The sequence below is a fragment of the Ostrea edulis genome, chromosome 8 (assembly GCF_947568905.1).
Source record: "Ostrea edulis chromosome 8, xbOstEdul1.1, whole genome shotgun sequence".
NCBI lineage: Eukaryota > Metazoa > Mollusca > Bivalvia > Ostreida > Ostreidae > Ostrea > Ostrea edulis.
The window spans coordinates 11,021,968-11,040,674 of record NC_079171.1 but is presented as its reverse complement, the minus strand read 5'-3'; positions in this window follow the sequence as shown (position 1 = coordinate 11,040,674).

Below are 18,707 nucleotides of genomic sequence, written 5' to 3'. Positions count from 1 at the left end.
GGTGGGGGATTCGCCATTATTAGAGCTAGCTACGTATTTTCAAAAATAACTAGTCCTACATGGACCTGATCGCGGTAGCTCAGTAATATATCGCTTGGTTTGTGGGCGAGAGGTCGTGAGTTCGAGAACCGTTACTGTCATTGCCGCATCAAACCTAAGACATATACAAAGACAGTGATTGCTCCTTTGCCAAACACTCGGCATTTAAAAGTGAGAATCACGGGTCTTTCCGTAATAACCTTAAAAACAGATATTCCGTATCGCTGCACAGGCGTTGGCACGATAAAGAACCGTCATTGCTACGGCCCTGTGTGCTGAGCACGTCTACAGATGTGGTACATCAGTGACGTTAACTAATGAAATCCTTCGTAACAAATCAAAATAAACATTCCCTGGATACAATCCAAATGAAAAATTATACAATGCAAATGGAAAAGATCAAATATTGCAACGTTTGACATGCCATAACCTTTAGGATGTTTCTTGGTGTTTGAAATTAACCATAGACCGAGTCTATGTCAAATGGCACTGGTCTATAACAATTGTAATTGGGATATAACAAAACGTGTATGTTAATTTTCTTAGTTTAAAGCATTTGAGTTATCCCACAAGTCAACGTCTGATAAACGTTATGAGGAAAAGAGAACACTTTTTTGGAAATGGAAAGAAAATATGCTTTATAAGTACTTTAAAAGTCAATAAAAATGTTTTAAATTTGTGTTATTTTTTTCAATGTTGCGGTCTATGCCAATTCGATGAGGTCTATGTCATCTAGTTTTGGCATAAACCCAGTCTGTACTAAGTTTTAAACGAATTTCGAAAACTGCTTTTCTGTTACTTTAATTCAGAAAAATATACTGACAACACGTCACACCAGCATATTTCTTTTCTGTTTTACCACACCCAAACATATAAAAGATGTGGTGACTACAAATGAAGGGAAGAAATGCATTAAAATGCACCATTTTAAATAATTCTTTTTAAATGGGTTAACCTCCCCCCAAACCCCACAGTAAGGTATAGATTTGCCACTGTATTTGAGTGCAACCTGATGTTATTAAAGAACAGACGTAGCTCAAAAATTGCAAATTCACATGAAATTATGCTACTCTACAGATTACTTCGAAAAAAATGTATAATTCAAATCCAACAAAAAAATCAACAGACTTATTGAAATGGATCACAGATTAAAATGTATCACAATGAGGGAAATTGGGATGTTTTGGAGAATTGACAAATTCAATGCAGAAAGAATTAAAAGGATCAATAAATGATGTCATAATATTTGCCCTTTGACCTCTAAATATCAAGGCTCTACCATATAGAAATTTCATGCAAATGATTTTGCACATTTTTACTGTATGCTCGAGAATGTCCAATATATAGGATGTTCTCTATTCGTTTTTCACAGGGTAAATAATTTATATTGTTCATTCCAAAGATAATTGATTATTGCATTAGTATAAATTTTCTTCTGGCATGTTTTCAAAGAAATGAATTTAAACTAATTTCACGTGTTTTGAACTACGTAAAGTAAATTATTTTAATGGGATATGAACTCCACATCTCCATTCTTAACATTAATTCAACATAAATTATCCACTTTTCAAATACTGAATGTCTGATATCATCACTGAAAAACACTAGATATATCTATAGATATGATGTTTACCTAGAAATGTAAACCTGAGTCGTTCAAAAACAGGCACCTATCTTCTTAGTCAGGTTAGTGTTACATAACCATGATAAGTTTATTGGATTGGCTAGTTGTGCTTTGTGCTCATTTAATTACAAATGAAAATTAGTCATGGGGCTTGGATTATTCTGACCACAAACTATGTCGAAAATCTGCTTTAAATTCATAATTCATAAGTAATTGCGCAAAAAATTAAAACTAAATACCTAAGCATTTCAACACCTACATAAAAATATTTCATTGACATAGCTGATGGCTTTTCGATATTAAAAAACACAATAGAGAAAATTCGAGTCACAACTTTGTTTTGAATTAAACTGCTACAGTGTGATCATGATTCGCATTTATTCATACTAGCAATTAAATCATAGACAACAAAAACAAGATTATTTACTTTTTCTTTTTAAACCACTATCTTACTTTCAAGGTATTGTTATCATAATCATAATGATATAAATCAGTCGAGACTCGATCGCTCGAGTACAGGACGATATTGGTGGGATGCCGATCTCGATGATTCTTGCATGTAAAATGAATAATTATTAGTAAGTTTATGTTGATATTTTTGCTAAAGGAGCTGCACTAGTTATATAATTTAATATATTAGTTAAAATGCACGTCTTCTTATCGCCATTTACAAAACACGGACAAGTCACGGACGCACGGATGCACGGAAGTAGAAAAAATAGTACAAAGCACGGATTCATTTTGCACGGATAATGAAATTGTCCGTGCATTTTTTAAATTATAGAATCAATTGATTTGTGACTTCGAATATACTTTGAATTGTTTTGTGTACACCCCAGGGAATACTTTATAATCTATCAGTCACAGAAATTTTCAGTGCATTGTGACGTCACCGTAATTGTTTTGTCACAAACATTTGTTCGTGTTGTATGCAATATTTCCGTGATTCCTTCATTACATTATAATAAACATATAAAACCTATATTTTTTCATAATACAAGTATTTTATCATTATTTCATATAAATTCTTCAATTTACAGAATTTCCGTAAACTTTGGTATCCGTGACTGGAAAGAAAAATCTGTCCGTGATTTGTATGCAATATTTCTGTGGTTCCTTCATCACATTACAAACATGTGAAATTTACAGATGGAAGACTATATTTCTTTCATATTACAAGTATTTTATCGTTATATTTCATATACATTCTCCAATTTACAGAATTTCCGTAAACTATGGTATCCGTGACTGAAAAAAAAAATCTGTCCGTGATTTGATAAATAATACAAATCACGGATTCATTTTGCACGGATAATAACAATTTCCGTGAATTTAAAAATGCTCATTTGAGCAGCGGACGAAATCGACATTGCACTGTCATAAAATTTTACAGATAAAGAGATGAAATTGACATTCCGTTTTTAACAAAATTTACGGATCAATAAAATTGAAAACTAGGAACACATTTATCATTATTATTTATCGTAAACACACATAAAATCACGGAAATTGCAGAAACAAAAACAAAAAGTCACGGACGATTTTTTAGTCACGGATTCACGGACGATTTTAAAGTCACGGATGATTTTTTTAGTCACGGATACCAAAGTCACGGAAATTCTGTAAATTGTTCTTATTGAAGAATTATAATAAATAACAATTGAAATAAAATATTATTCTTGTATTATGAAAGAAGTATAGTCTTCTGTCTGTAATTTAGTGTAAATTTCTAATGTTTATAACAATTACAGTGACGTCACAATGCACGGAAAATGTCTGTGACTGGTAGAGTCTACCTGCATATCCCCTATCTACTTGCACCAAAAAAAAATCCAATGGATGTTCGAAGTCACAAATCAATAGCATATTCTATATCTAAAAAAAAAATGCACGGAAAATTTTATCATCCGTGCAAAATGAATCCGTGATTTGTACTATTTTTATCTGTTTCCGTGCATCCGTGCGTCCGTGACTGTCCGTGTTTTGTCAACCTCCTCTTCTTATTAAAATATGTGCATAAATGAAGTTCATATGCCGATCACAATTTCAGATGTAGAATTAAAAACCAAAGTATTTTCTGGTTTTTGAAACAAAATAATTCAATAATACCAATTGTTTTATTGTCTTTTGGTTTTTTTTTCATCACCAAACTTCACACTAATTGTTGATTACAACCATATAAAATGTTTACAATTACCTATGGGTCGAATTATGCGAGCGTCGAACAGCAGGGCTACCGCTATATTTAGAGCGATCCTGAGCACCAGCGACCGCGATCACCGCTACACCTGTACGTTGTGCATACGTTTTTTTGTTTTTTTTTTTGTTTTTTTTTTTATGATTTCATAGTTTATTACTCATATTAATACCATCAGTAGTACAATAGCACAGGTACAATGCAATACATTGCAGAAAAAATATAGATACAAATTACAACAGTTTTATGAAATGTTCAATAGCATTTGTTTTCAATGCATAATTACTATACTTCATAACTTTACACCACAAAACTGTACACTTCTTGACATGATTTGATATGCTATATTCAGTTTCTTCAAGATTACTTAGTCTACAAAACATTTTATATTTGTATATCTTCAAAGCAATGAAGGAAATAAAGTTATTAAGCAGGCGTGTGCTTTGATTACATTCAAAATAAAAACCAATAACAATACTTTTCCATTGAATATTGACTTTGCACGCCAAAGACACCATATTCCAAACCAATGAAACATTTTTACACTCATATATAAGATGTCTCATATCTTCTGTTTCTAGACACAGAGAACATTTGTCAGAAGATTCTTTTTTCCATTTAAACATGTATTTTTTACAGGAAAGCAAATTATGCATCAGTTTATAATTAAATTCAGCAATATTTCTATCTAAAGCTAACTTGATTTTTTGTTGATAAATGTGTTTCCACATTTCTTTACTGACATTATATTCTTTGTGATATAAATTATGGTGCTTAGGTGATATAAACAATTTACTCAAAAGTATTTCATAGAAAAATTTACATTTTTGTTTTTCAACCGTACAATATTTATTAGTAAAATTGAAATATCTTTTATCTTTTATATTTATAAATTTTGATTCGTATCCATGAATTTTCTCTCTTATGTATTTAAAAGCTGATTTGACTATTTTATATTCACAAAGTACATTTGCTTTTTTGCAAATTTCTTTGCTTATTTCATCAATGGTCTTAAAACCGCTATCATTGAACAAATCTTTTACATATTTAATATTTTTTATCCAATTTTTAAAATATATAGTCTTGCCATTAAACAAAAAATGCTTATTGTTCCAAATTGGTTCTTGTAATATTTCGTTATTGTTCATATTTTGCACATTAGGAATTTTTTTACATTGATTAAAGTAAATAAACACCTCTTTATAAAATTGTGGAAGTTTGGTAAATATATCAAAGTTCTTTAAATCAGTACAATTCATTTTCAATATATATTCTAGATTTACATTATAAGCTCTTAATAGTTTATCAAGGTGTGAACGTATAAAGTTATGACCGTCATTTTTTATAAGTCGCGGTATCCAGGCAGCTTTCAATGCGTGGAATTTAGTAAGTATATCTATTACTCCAATACCACCATCTTCTATTTTACCAATCAGTGTTTTTCTTTTTATTCTATCTTTTGACCCCCATAGAAAATTAAAAATAATTCTACATAGCTGTTTAATAAAAATTTCACTAGGGAGAGGTAGTATAGATGCAACATAAATGAATTTGCTTATGCCTAAAGTATTAATTATTTTAGTTTTACCAAAAATTGTAAGTTTTCTCTTCTTCCATGACTCAAACAGTTTTTGCATTTTTTCACTTTTATCAATCCAGTTTCTATTGTAACATTCTTCTTTATCTACGCCAATATATATTCCAAGGCATTTTACAGATGATGTATTTACTTTTATTCCCTCAAGTTTTTCTATGTTACGATGCAACCTATGTGGACCTGTCAATATACATTCGGTTTTATCCACGTTTAGCTTTGATCCTGCATGTTTGGAAAATTCATTGATTGTTTTTAAAGCCTCCTTTAAAGATTCTACACTTTTAAGAAATAGTGTCAGATCATCTGCATGATGAACATGTTTATACTCTTTACTAAATTCAGAGGGTTTAATTCCTAAAATTTTATCATTTTTCTTTATCTTTAAGGCTAGAATATCTGCGACAAATAGATATAGAATTGCCGAAATAGGACACCCTTGTCTTATGCCTCTCGACATGGGACATGTTTTTGAGATCCATCCATTGTTTTTTAATCGAAATAGCGGATTTTTATAAAGAATTTTCATCCATTTTATAAAATTATGTTTAAAATGATATTTCTCTAAAGTTTTAAATAAGAAGTTCCATTCTATTGAATCGAACGCCTTTTCGAAATCTAAAAATAGCAATATTCCGTCTGTTTCTGTTTCCTCACAATATTCGAATATATCTAAAATTACTCTAGCATTTTCGCCAATATATCTTCCTTTAATGTATGCCGATTGATGTTCATTAATGATATTTCCTACAACCTTTTGAAGTCTTCTCGCAAAAATAAAAGCAATTATTTTATAATCCGTGTTAGTCAAACTAATTGGCCTATAATTTTTAAGGTTCGTTTCATCTCCTTTTTTATACAGGAGGGAGATAACAGCAGTTCTCTGTGAAAAAGTCATTTGACCATTATCAAATATTACTTTTAGCGCTTCGTAAAATAGGTCTTTTATGTCATTCCAAAAATATTGGTAAAATTCGTTTGTAAGACCATCAAGTCCTGGAGATTTGTTCGTTTTTAGATTTGTTACAGCATCAGTGCATTCCTCAAGAGATGGAAACTGCTCACAATAGTTTGCATCATTCTCACTCAGTACATTTTCTAAATTAATAGACGATAGATAATTATCTATGCATTCATCTGATATATTATCAGACGAGTATAGACTTTTGTAGAAATCACACATAGCACCCAAAATATCGTTGGTGTTTTCTATGCGAGTATCTTCATTAACTTTCAATTCTTTTATGACACTTTGTTTCTGCCTACTTTTCTCTAAATTTAGAAAGAATTTTGAACATTTTTCGCCTTCCAGCATCCATTTTGATCGTGACCTTACGAAGGCACCTTTACATTTTTTGTCATATAACTTATCTAGTTCTGATTCTAGATTACGTTTTTTATTCATATCTATACTATAAGAATCAAGCTCCTCTATATCATTTATTTCTTTTTCTATTGATTTAATGCGATTTTTTATATTTAGATTTGATTCTTTCGAAAACTGAATAGAAAAATCCCGAGATTTTATTTTGAATGTTTCCCACTTATCTACTGGGTCTAATTCTTCATTATGTATCTCATCGATAATTCTATGAATTTCTTTTTTATAGTTTAAATCATTTAAATGGGAGTTATTAAGTTTCCAATATCCATTTCCCCTTTTATTTGCATCTATTTTAAACGTTATTTTTAATGACCTATGGTCAGACATTCTTTTCCCAAAGTTTGTACCTGGAATTTTTCGTATGATTATATTGTTTAAATCGAATGTAAAGTTTCTATTCAGAAATATATAATCGATTCTACTACTAGGGATATCCTCTGAATTACACCATGTATGACCTTTAAAAGTTGGATGTGTTGATTGCCAAGTATCATACAAATCAAAAGAACAAACAATCTTTTTAAGCTTCGACGTACTTTGGTCATGAAAGTTATCTGTTTTACAGTTAAAATCCCCGCATATTATGATATTGTCATCTTCTGTTATACCTTGTTTTTGCAGAAAATTGTTCAATTTTTTAAAGAATGTGCATCTTTCTTTTATAGTGTTTGGTGCGTAAATATTTACTATTTTTCATGTATTTTTGCTTTTAAAAACAATCTTCTTCCGTCCAATGATGCGTGTTTTTCAATTATTTCTAGTTTTAATTCTTTTTTAAAAAGAATGCTAACACCTCTACTAAAAGGTGAATCACTAAAACAATGAACCGATTTACCGAACCACCTTGAGTCATATTTAAATATATTTTTCTCAATATAGTGTGTTTCTTGTAAAAAGATAATATCTACATTCATATCATTTAACCATGTATATAACTTAACTCTTTTTTCGTCCGAGTTTAATCCTCGAACATTTACCGACAGTATTTCAAACTTATCCATTTAGGCTATAATTTGAGGAAAAATACAGTAATATGTAAATACATGTATATGTATATAAGTTGAAGAAAGTTTGCATATCTATGAAATTGCAAAAAAAAATATAAAAAGATAGTTTTGTATAAGTTGTAGATATCTAATTCCATTGTTCAGTTTCAGTCCGTGAATCGCAATATATGATTGTTACCTATCCGTTGTCACTGGTTGTGGCGTATTGACAGATTGATCACATTCTTTTTTTGAATTAACACTATTTTTTGTGTTCCTGTTTCGGGAGTTTCGTCCAGTTCTCGGCTTTTTAGCATCGTTCTTTTGAATGCTGCTGAGCATGTCTGAGATGTTCCTCTGGTCCGACAACTGAGTGTTCCTGGGGACGGATATTGATCGACTCGGGGGTCTGTTTTCACAAGCGATTTTGTGACTAAGCTTACCCATGATATTTTTGCCGGGCCATTTATTGTGATCTGTGTGATCCGTTCCTATCCGATTTAGGCCAGTGCCCCAGAAATCGTCGTAGACGGCTTCAGCATATATAGTGGAGGGCGTACTTTTCTTCAGTACAGCGTGATATTCTTCCACTTGATTATATTTAGCCTTTAGAATTTCCTCCATTACTTCTTCTCGCTTAGACAGGAATTCATCACTGCTGTGAATCTCTTTCCCCAATTTTTTGGCTTCTAAGGCTGAGTTTACATCTTGAATAGCCTGCGCTTTTTGGATGTCTCCATTTCGAATGGCCTTGACATACTGAAATGCGTGTTCGGAGGATTGATGGTGAACGCCAAATACATGTAGGGAGCACGGGAAAAAGTTGGAAAGAGGATTTTCAGAACCAGCAAAAGACATGACTTCCTTCTGGTTTTCTACAAAGGCATCACATAATTCAGATCCTGGATCATGTCCTTCTTGTAGACAGATTCTGCAGCGTTTGGTTTTCGTACACTGGGATCTCCAATGCTCGCCCCAGCAGTTAGTACACATAGGCGTCTGTTTATTTGAAGGTTGACCTTTGTGATAGATGAGACATTTTAAGCCCGCACAAATAGCTGATCTTGGCAAAGATTTTCCCTGGGGAAGAGGTTTGGCATAGACAAACCTGTTTCCATTTAGAAAACTTGTCATTTTCCGGGTTATTGGATGCCGTATATTTTCATATTTTATTGGGCTTGTAAGAGATACATCAAAGTTATCAAGCATCTTTATAATTTCTCCATCATCAACGGATAGAGGAACTCCTTTGATTGTGATTCTCAAAACTTCCTCCTTGGGAGAGTTTGTACCAGCTGAGAAAGGGTTTGTTTCAAAAGCATAAACATTTGTGTTTCGAAAGTCGAAACCTTCAGACAGTAGTTTGGTTCTACTTTGGAGAGTATTTACGTAGATCCTCCAGAGTCCACGATCTCGTTGTATACATTTGATATCACTGGTGCATTTGATAACAGATTCTAGAATCTCATAATCGGTAACAGTATTGTTGCCAATTACAATGTCAGAGTTTCTAATATAGACAGGTTTGATCATCCCAGTCTCCATGGTAGATTGTTTGTATGAGATTTTTATAATATATAATACAAAATAGGAGAAAAAAACTAAGTCAGTTGAGCCGTGTTCACTACTATATATCGTGAGGTAAACCGTGCGTGACGGAATTAACAGGTAAACTTCGATGTAAATATAGTAACACGATAAGTAACACGTTTTTGACAGAATGTTCACTATATGGACTTACAGTTTGTAGTTAGAAATGAAAATCCTGAATGAAGAAAGTAAATTTCCCTCACAGAACTTCAAAAATAGCCAAAACACCGGAGCCTACTGCGGCACGACCGTCATGGCCCAGGGTCACGTGGTTTTTCCTACGTTGTGCATACGTTAATAATGGGAGTTATCTTTCCTTGGATATCTAAATCAATCAAATACTATATGAACACGGGCAATTATCGTCCATGTTTGACCTCAGTATAATTTATTCATGCATAATATTTATCAATATGTCCCTCTTTTTTGCGTATTTCACCGTTAAGTCAATGTTTACTTATATTCGCTCTTCAATCTCAAAGGGATTTTCTGGAGTGTGCCTAATCATGTGAGATACGCTAAATATAGCTATTTTAGATCCGAACGATCAACTTCGCATCATTCGTAGGCTCTAGGTGTATCCATACTAGCCCGTAAAATACAGAGTGGAACCTCGTCCCACTTTTCCTGTAGAAATAAAAATAGAACATGTCGCGCCACCTAGCGATCGTGGTTGTTGCTACCGTATATACACATGTGTATGTATAAGGTTAGATGTGTATTTATACTTTATGACCAAAGCATCTGTGATTTAATCCGTGAATTTGTATACGCCATTATATTATTGTCTGAATGACAGTAGCAATGTACGGAATATGTTTGCTTTCCTGCCATGCATTGTTGAAATCTAGAAGAAGTTATACACGCAATATACATGCTGAAAAATATATATCACATGTAGACCTACCTTTTGTCTAGTGCAGGGGCGGATCCAGGAATTGCGGTTAGGGAGGGGGCACTTTAGGAGATCGGGAATCCGCCTTGAGACCCCTGAAGCTCCTGGATTTTACCGATTTTAGATTGCTATGTAGTAATTTTTGATAAGGGGAAATTAATAAAATGACGCAAATTTTAAGGGTTTTCGGAAGAAATGTAAGTTCTCTCAATAAAAGTAATTCAATAAATCAAAAGATTTTATCATTTGTGTTTATCTCCGAGAGTGTAGGTTGCTTCTACCCCCCCCCTCCCCCCCACCCCCCACCCCCACCCCCCAGAGATGATGGGCCTGGCATAGAATTTCCCCCGTAGGAAGATTTAACCCAGGTTCCTTTTTTACCCCCGAGGAAAAACTGTCCCAGTATAGAATACATATTAGCTATATATCCGTTCCCAGTTCTAGTTCTATTACTATAGAATTCTCGAATTCTCTTGCTTATCTACACCCAGGAATTCTTTTTTTTTTTTTTTTTTTTTTTTTTTTTTTTTTTTTTGGAGCATGGTCTTGTGTATCACAATCATCATCTTATCTTTTTTTTTAAAGTAGGAAATTATATTCAAATCGTGTAATGATATATCAAAATTCATTCAGACATCTCAAGTCTTTGCCGTTATTTACTAGTACTTGTATCTAACATTTGAAATAGTGAAGTTGGGAAGAAGTCAATGTTTTGTTTTTTTTTAAATTTGAAATTTTGAATTCATATAAACGGGAAAATTACATTACTTTGCTTTATACAGTGCATCTATTTTACCTTTCAGAAATTTCTATTATATAACTTTTAGTTCACTTTTACGAAAAATCCTAATAATATTTACCATCGTTAAAGTCTTTTGGGAAGCATGTTAGATTTACTAGGCCTATAAGAAATTCAAAGTTCAACATCTCAACAACAAAAAACCCAAAAAACTATTCGTTTATTTTATGAATATCTTAATATCAATGAGCGCATATCTATTTCATTAGACTATAGCAAATGAAATCCGGAAACAGGAGAGGGAAATCCTATACCAGGGCGGTTTTTCCTACCTGGGGGAAACTCTATACTGACTTTGTACATTGTACATAGGAGATAATTATATACTGGGGCGCTTTTACTCCCTGTGAGGGAAATCTATCCCGGGCTCTTTTTTCCGGAGTAAAATCTATGCTACAACACCGGCCTAAAGTTTGGCGTAAATTAGTTTCTCGGCCTAAGTTACGCCCTTATATTACACCTTTTTGTGAAACGGGCAGCAGCGTTTGGCGATGGAACTGTCACTACCTTTTTTAACGACTTAGGTCTGTCACGGCCGGGATTCGAAACTCGGCCTTCCGCATGCGGGGCGAACGCTCTAGGTAACTAACCTTTAGACCACCGCGGCGTTACGTATAGCTTGGTTCAGAACAAAAACTTTTCAAGGGTAAAAATTATCCAATTATTTTCATGAAAGTTATAATGGATCTAAGGGGAAGGAGGATGTAATATACATGTAGCTTGTGAACACATCTCCTATATGGCTTTATGATAGATTTTGAATTTTATACAATGCTTCATTGTCATTTGTAGATGTGCATATTGTCAGGATAAGAGGATACAATTTTTTGTCTAAAAGTTGTGATGGATCTAAGAGGGATGGGGGGGGGAGTGGGGGGTGGGGGGTGGGTAGAATAGCTTGTGAATACCTTTTCTCCTATATGGCTTATCAGATAGATTTTAAACTTTGTACAATCCTTCATTGCCATTTGTAGATGTGCATATTGTCAGGATAAGAGGATACAATTTTTTGTCTAAAAGTTGTGATGGATCTAAGAGGGATGGGGGGGGGGGGGGGTAGAATAGCTTGTGAATACCTTTTATCCTATATGGCTTATCAGATAAATTTTAAACTTTGTACAATCCTTCATTGCCATTTTTAGATGTGCATATCGTCGAAACAGGAGGATCCAGTTATTTTCCTATAAGTTATAGTAGATTCAAGAGGGATGTAGGATGTTAATATAGCTTGTGAACGTTTCTCTTTCTATATGGCTTATCCGATAGACTTGAAATTTTGTATGATACTTCGATGCCATTTGAAGATGTACATATTGTAGGGAAAGGAGGATCCAATTGTTGTCCTTAAAGTTATAGTGGATCTGAGGGGTAGAGGGTGTGAAATAGTGTGTGAACACTTCTCCAATATGGCTTATCGGAGTTCATAATGTATATGTTTCTGTTCATGCTTTCTCCTACATACCATGTAGTACATTCAGGGGATATCTAATTTGTAGCACTTCCAATTTAGGCATCGTCGGAAAACCATGACTGATTACGCTTCGTTCCTCTCTCCATCACCCGTGGGTCCGTTCATTCCTACTTGAGAGGAAAATCAGCCGTAGGTTTCCGACGATGAATTTAGGTAGCTGAGGAGACATTTGTTCTTCATAAACACAATCTCTATACTCAACACAGGACTGTAATTTACATGGTGTTTATTACGGTGTTCAACACAGAACAGTGTAGATATGTAATTGACGCTGATTATATGTGCAATTAATACAGTGTTGAAATATGTGATTAACACTGTCTTGCTAAATATTGGATTTTCTTCACTTTTGCAGTGCGACACTCGGCCACATAGATGTTGTTTCTGATGTCCACACATAAACCGAATGGATCATCTAGATTATCAATGTAACGGATGAACTGTCCGTCCTGATCTAGAAGGTGGATACGGTGATTGCGATGGTCTGCTGTCAGGATGTGACTATGGCTGTCTGTGGTGATGCCGACTGGATTAAATGATTGTTCGGTATTAGAGGGGTGACCAGTGTATCTGAATCGGAGTTTTCCTGACTGATTTACCACCACTACCGCACTAGCTTCATGGTCAGCCACACAGATATCCAGGCTCCTATTCTCACTGATGTATTTACTGTATATATTAGATGAATAGAGAGGACGACCCTGATCATCAAACTGAATGGTTTGTTTTTCTGTGGAGCCAGAGTAACGCACAACTTTGGATTGTGTTTCATCATCACTGATCATGGTAACCAGGAGATCGTTAGCGGCGGCACTGCAGACAAAGAGAGGTACCCACCCCTGTAGTGTGATCATGGTCTGTATCTGTTTATTCTTCACTAGGTTTACAGTTTTAGTTTTAGTGTCAGTATAAGCAAGATCTCCGCCCCGTGTCACCGCTGTGTCCCATGGCCAGTACCCTGACTTATTTTGTATTGGTGTCAGTAGTTCACTCTGGAGGTTGAGGAGCTTCATGAATTTGTTATCTCCGCGTGTCCAGACTTGTTCATCAGTGAGACAGCTGACATTGTATATTAAGTTATACCCAGTATTTATGGTGGCGGTCAGTCGTGGTTCAGCAAGCAGTGGTTTGGCTGTTGTAATGGATAGCGATGATAATGAACCAAACATCTCATTAAGTTTTTCTGTGTTAATTGTTGGTGTAGATATGTTTGGTAATGTAACTTTGATTTTAGGAGGCAGTTTGTTGAATTCATCATTTCTAGGTTTATAAGTTGATGTTAAAGCTGACATGAATTAATAAATATAGTATAATTCTATATGTCTGCCATATTTCTTTGCTAATCCGCCATATTAGTTGGATATTCTATTATTATATGTATCAGGGTTCGCATGGTATATAAGGGGACGAGTTTTGCTACGCTTCATTTCACATCAGTGTCTTCGATTTACCTGTGCGGGTAGCTTCGACAGGTAACACGTACATCTCCGATACTAATTTATAGGACATCAAGAAGAAATGAAATCACGTTTTGATACACCATGCAGTGCTCAAAATTACAATAAACATATCGTACAGTAGTAAATCATTCTAAAAGCTTTGGATAATTAAATATAGAATGTCTTTTCTTTACGTGAATGTGCGTACATTAGCAATAAATATGTCAAAACTATACAAAAACGCGGAGAAATATTTCATCCATTATCTAGATCTATTGATGAAACGGAATAAGCAAAGGGTATAAAATCTATACCATTCACACTTACTTCAAGCAAAATGCAAATACATAAATGCTACTGTACGTATAAAGAAGACATGGTCATGTACGCTCGTCATGAAAAAGCATCGAATGTGGATTACTATTTACCTGGGTCTACTCGTAATATCTGTAAAGGACCGAGGATGTACAAATGTACGTGTACACTTGTCGAAAATACTCAAAGTAGTAGTAAAACTCCCTTTATTAGCATAATCCATGAAACAAAACGATACACTCCATTTGTATTCCAACAGTAAACAACATTGTCCATTGTACAGACTACGACACACTTAGCCCGTGCCGATCAGCTATCTTCAATCAGGGGAAGTATCAGAGTAGAATAGTTACCCTGTATTGTGCATGAATCCTTATACTGTATGATTTACTGGTCAGAGTATTGCAGATTTATAAATCAGGATATCATTTAGGCACATAAATCCTTTGTGCAAAGATAATTTGCATATACAACACTGCATGAGTGTATGGAGAGAGAGAGAGAGAGAGAGAGAGAGAGAGAGAGAGAGAGAGATTCAAACGATGATCTTGTAATAATCGCGCTCTTATTAAGACGAATGATATCGTTAATTCAATATAAGAGAACAGTAACTCAATATTGCTCTCATTAATTGATAATACAGATTTATTTGATTCATTTAAAGCACGCAATAATTAAAAATTAAACATATCTTTAAATAATGTTATTTTCAATTACTTCATTTTATGCTAATTCGGCGCTCAATAGATCTTATATATCTATGCCATTTTGCTTTATTACATTCTGCGTTGAACTCGACGCAAATTGTAGTAATGCAAAATGTAATAATTGAGAGTTTATCATATGCGTAGTTATCAAGCACATAGAATTGTTTTTTTTATTTAAACATATTTTATTGAGAAGCTCAACAGGATTGGGCAACAGGCATAGCCTATGTAGGCCCTTTCCCAAATACAAAGGTCAAGTACAAAGTACTTAGAATCAAGGGGAGGGGACAAGAGTGTCTGTCCCCCACTTTTGATAACAATATCGATTTTTTTCCCTAATGTTTTCCGCCACACTCAACAATTTTTCAGTTATCTGATGGCACCCAGTTTTTGTTGGTGGAAGAGAGAAACCAGATACAATGTACCTGGGAAGATACCACCGACCTTCCGAAAGTAAACTGGGAAACTTTCTCACCAACCGACGCGAGCGGGTTTCGAACCCGCGCCGACAGAAGTGAGAGGCCGTTATTTTGTAATGCAAGTAAAAAATATATTGGGTGACAACCCAACCCTCAACCCCCCAAACTTGACCCCAGCTTGAAAGTTCTGATATAATAGTAGAAGACACACACCACCACCAATTAAGAAAATGAAGATATTATGAGGCACTCATAGTAGAGGACTCTAACCACCCTATCCCACCCCCAACGATGGAAGAAAATGAAGTGTAGGGGGGAAATATTGAGGCAGTCAAAGTAAAAGACTCTTTTAACCCTTCACCCCCACTTTAGGACTTTGAACATCGGATAAAACATCTTGGTTTGTTTGGGTTTTTTGTTTTATTTTATTGCTGTTTTCGTTCATCTTTTTTAATTATTATTTTGAATGGCAAGAAATTTTGAAGAATCCAATTTTCCATTTTTTTCATCCTGTTGTACCCCCCCCCCCCCCCCCCCCCCCCATGAAAAATGACGATGCATGTCTGGTTATTACATGTACATTTTACTTTTCAACACATACATGCATACTAATTGTATGGTGTAGAATTGCACCCTTTACCAAGTTTTCCTTCATTTACAGTGTAAGGAATGGTAAACCAAAATCACAAAACATAATGCATAAAGGCCAAGATAGTTTTAAGCGTAGGAATTGCATTCACGAATACCTAAATACATGTATTCAGAAAAATCGCATGCATGCATTGCAGGACTATAGCATGTGTGTTTTAAAGTTTCTGTAACATGCCATAATGATTATTTTCATTTCGTAGATCTGGCGCAATGGATATATTCTGAAAATAGACATACCGCTGTACGTCGAAATTTCATATCCAATTGTATTCGATAAGATGTTAGTATTCATAAATCAGTAAAATTCGTGTTGAGGTTTTATTTGATATGATACAGTGTCAATCTACTGTAATGCATTAGTAGGATATGCAAAAGGCAAGATTATAAACATTTTCTAGTATCGATATCTATATGATCACGAACAAACATCATATAATTTGTATCCGGCTTCATATGCCGATTTAGATATCAATAAAAACAAAGCTGCATAGTTTGGGGGAGGGGGTTCTAATGAGTCTGATGAAATTAAAAGAAGGAACCTCACATTTGCATTCAAACTAGATGTACTTCAAAACTAATTCATTTCTGCTCTGACTGAAAGCATGATTCTAAATTCGGGAACGAATCTTGCATAGAAAATAATTAATAGGGGAACACATAAATTCGAGCTCCTTTGGACTTTAATGAAATGCAAATATGCTCCTTTCTTTCAACACGAATTGATATGTTGTTTCAGGCACGTATACAGGGGGTTGGGGTGGGCAGGGAGGCTGGGCTGGTCTGCTCTCCCCACTTTTTTGACAATTTACTTTTTCCCGTTATTCTAACATACAAAGTCAGTATTTTCTACATGCAGTTTAAACTGGTATATATATATATATATATATATATATATATATATATATATATATATATTGAATTTGTAATGAATTCAATTATAAGCATCAACTCCTGTAAGTTTTTAATATATTGTCAATAACAAATTTTTAAATAGCTGAAATTTTTTAATGCTTGTAAGCTTACCATTATATCAGTGATAAATTTTCTTTCCTTTTGTGAAATAATATTGTACATCGAAGTAGGACAGTCTCTCTCTCTCTCTCTCTCTCTCTCTCTCTCTCTCTCTCTCTCTCTCTCTCTCTCTCCTGTTCAATCAATGAATATGGACATACAGAGACGTAAATAATTATGTGGTTCACAATGAAACAATAAAACTATATTTTCGTTTATACATTTCCTTTTATATGTGTCTTTGTGTAATCAACTGTTTATTATGGATTGCAAATGTAATACCCGCATTTTTAAACAGATGTATATTTTCGATCATTATTCCCTTATTTGTATATCCAAATTTGTATATGATCATCGATAAATTTTGAATTGAGCACGCAATATATCCAACCAGATGCTCAATGTATATGATTAGATTCCCGGTTTCTATCAACTGCAAAACCTCGACCAGACAAGCATTCAATGCAGGAAAAATTTTCGACTCTGACATCTCCCCTGATTGAAGACACCCTATTTGGCACGGGTGAATTGTGTCGCAGTCTGTATAATGGAATGACAACGTGTTGTAAAGTTCTAACGAGATACAAATGGAGTTTATCATTTTGTTTCGTGGATTTATCAGAATAAAGAGAATCTAATATTTTCGGTAAGTGCACATCTCCGATACCTGTTGAATAGACGTCCGCATTTGATACGGTGTTTTTTGTGGCGAATATGCCATGTGCATTACATATGTAATGCAAATTCCTTTGATTATGTAAATGAGGCAATCAGGGTCAATCAAAGTCTTGTCAATGATTAGCTATTCCTTGTGTGTTGTACATTGTCTCAAACGTTTTGGAGACTAGTATATGAGTCAGCAGAATTGAGCGGAGGTATAAATAGAAGGCCTTTCTGCGCATCTAAGTTAGTTTGCTGGTAGACGGAGAAGAGAGAAGATCGTATCTCACATCCATAATTTAGGTAAGGTTTATTGTCTCATATGCGGGACCTCAAATTACTGCGGGTGGACCATTTGAGACATTATTCCTTCAGAAGATAGCCCGGGAGCAAATGCTCAAATAAATAAAGGGTTGAAACTTGTAGTTTGAAACAGCGTCTGAAACAGTGGTTTCAGACCAGAGGCTGAAACACGAGTGATTAAACTAGGCAAGGAATAGTTAGAGGAAAATCATGTAATAAATCAATAAGGAAATAATCACAGTGTTTGATTCAAATTGATTTATTATCATTGTTTAGAGCTATAGTTTAATGCAATCATTTAGAAACGTAGGAAACGTTTACGAAAAATTATTATCCATGGTTTGAACCCACATTACACGTTACAAAATGTTGGTGGCAGCGGTGGGATAATCTACATCAACCCATTCGTAAAATTATAGTCTGTTTTTGTTTAAATAGTAGTGTAACATCCGAACTATTGTAGTTCTACTTAAAAGATTATATTTTGCGTTTTCATATTTACTTTCACTGTATGAAACAAGACGGTTAGAAACTTGTAAGATTTAGATTATAGGAAGCCATGGACAATATTGACGAAGAAATAAGTTTTCTAGAAGAGAAAATTAAGGAACTTTCTAATGAAA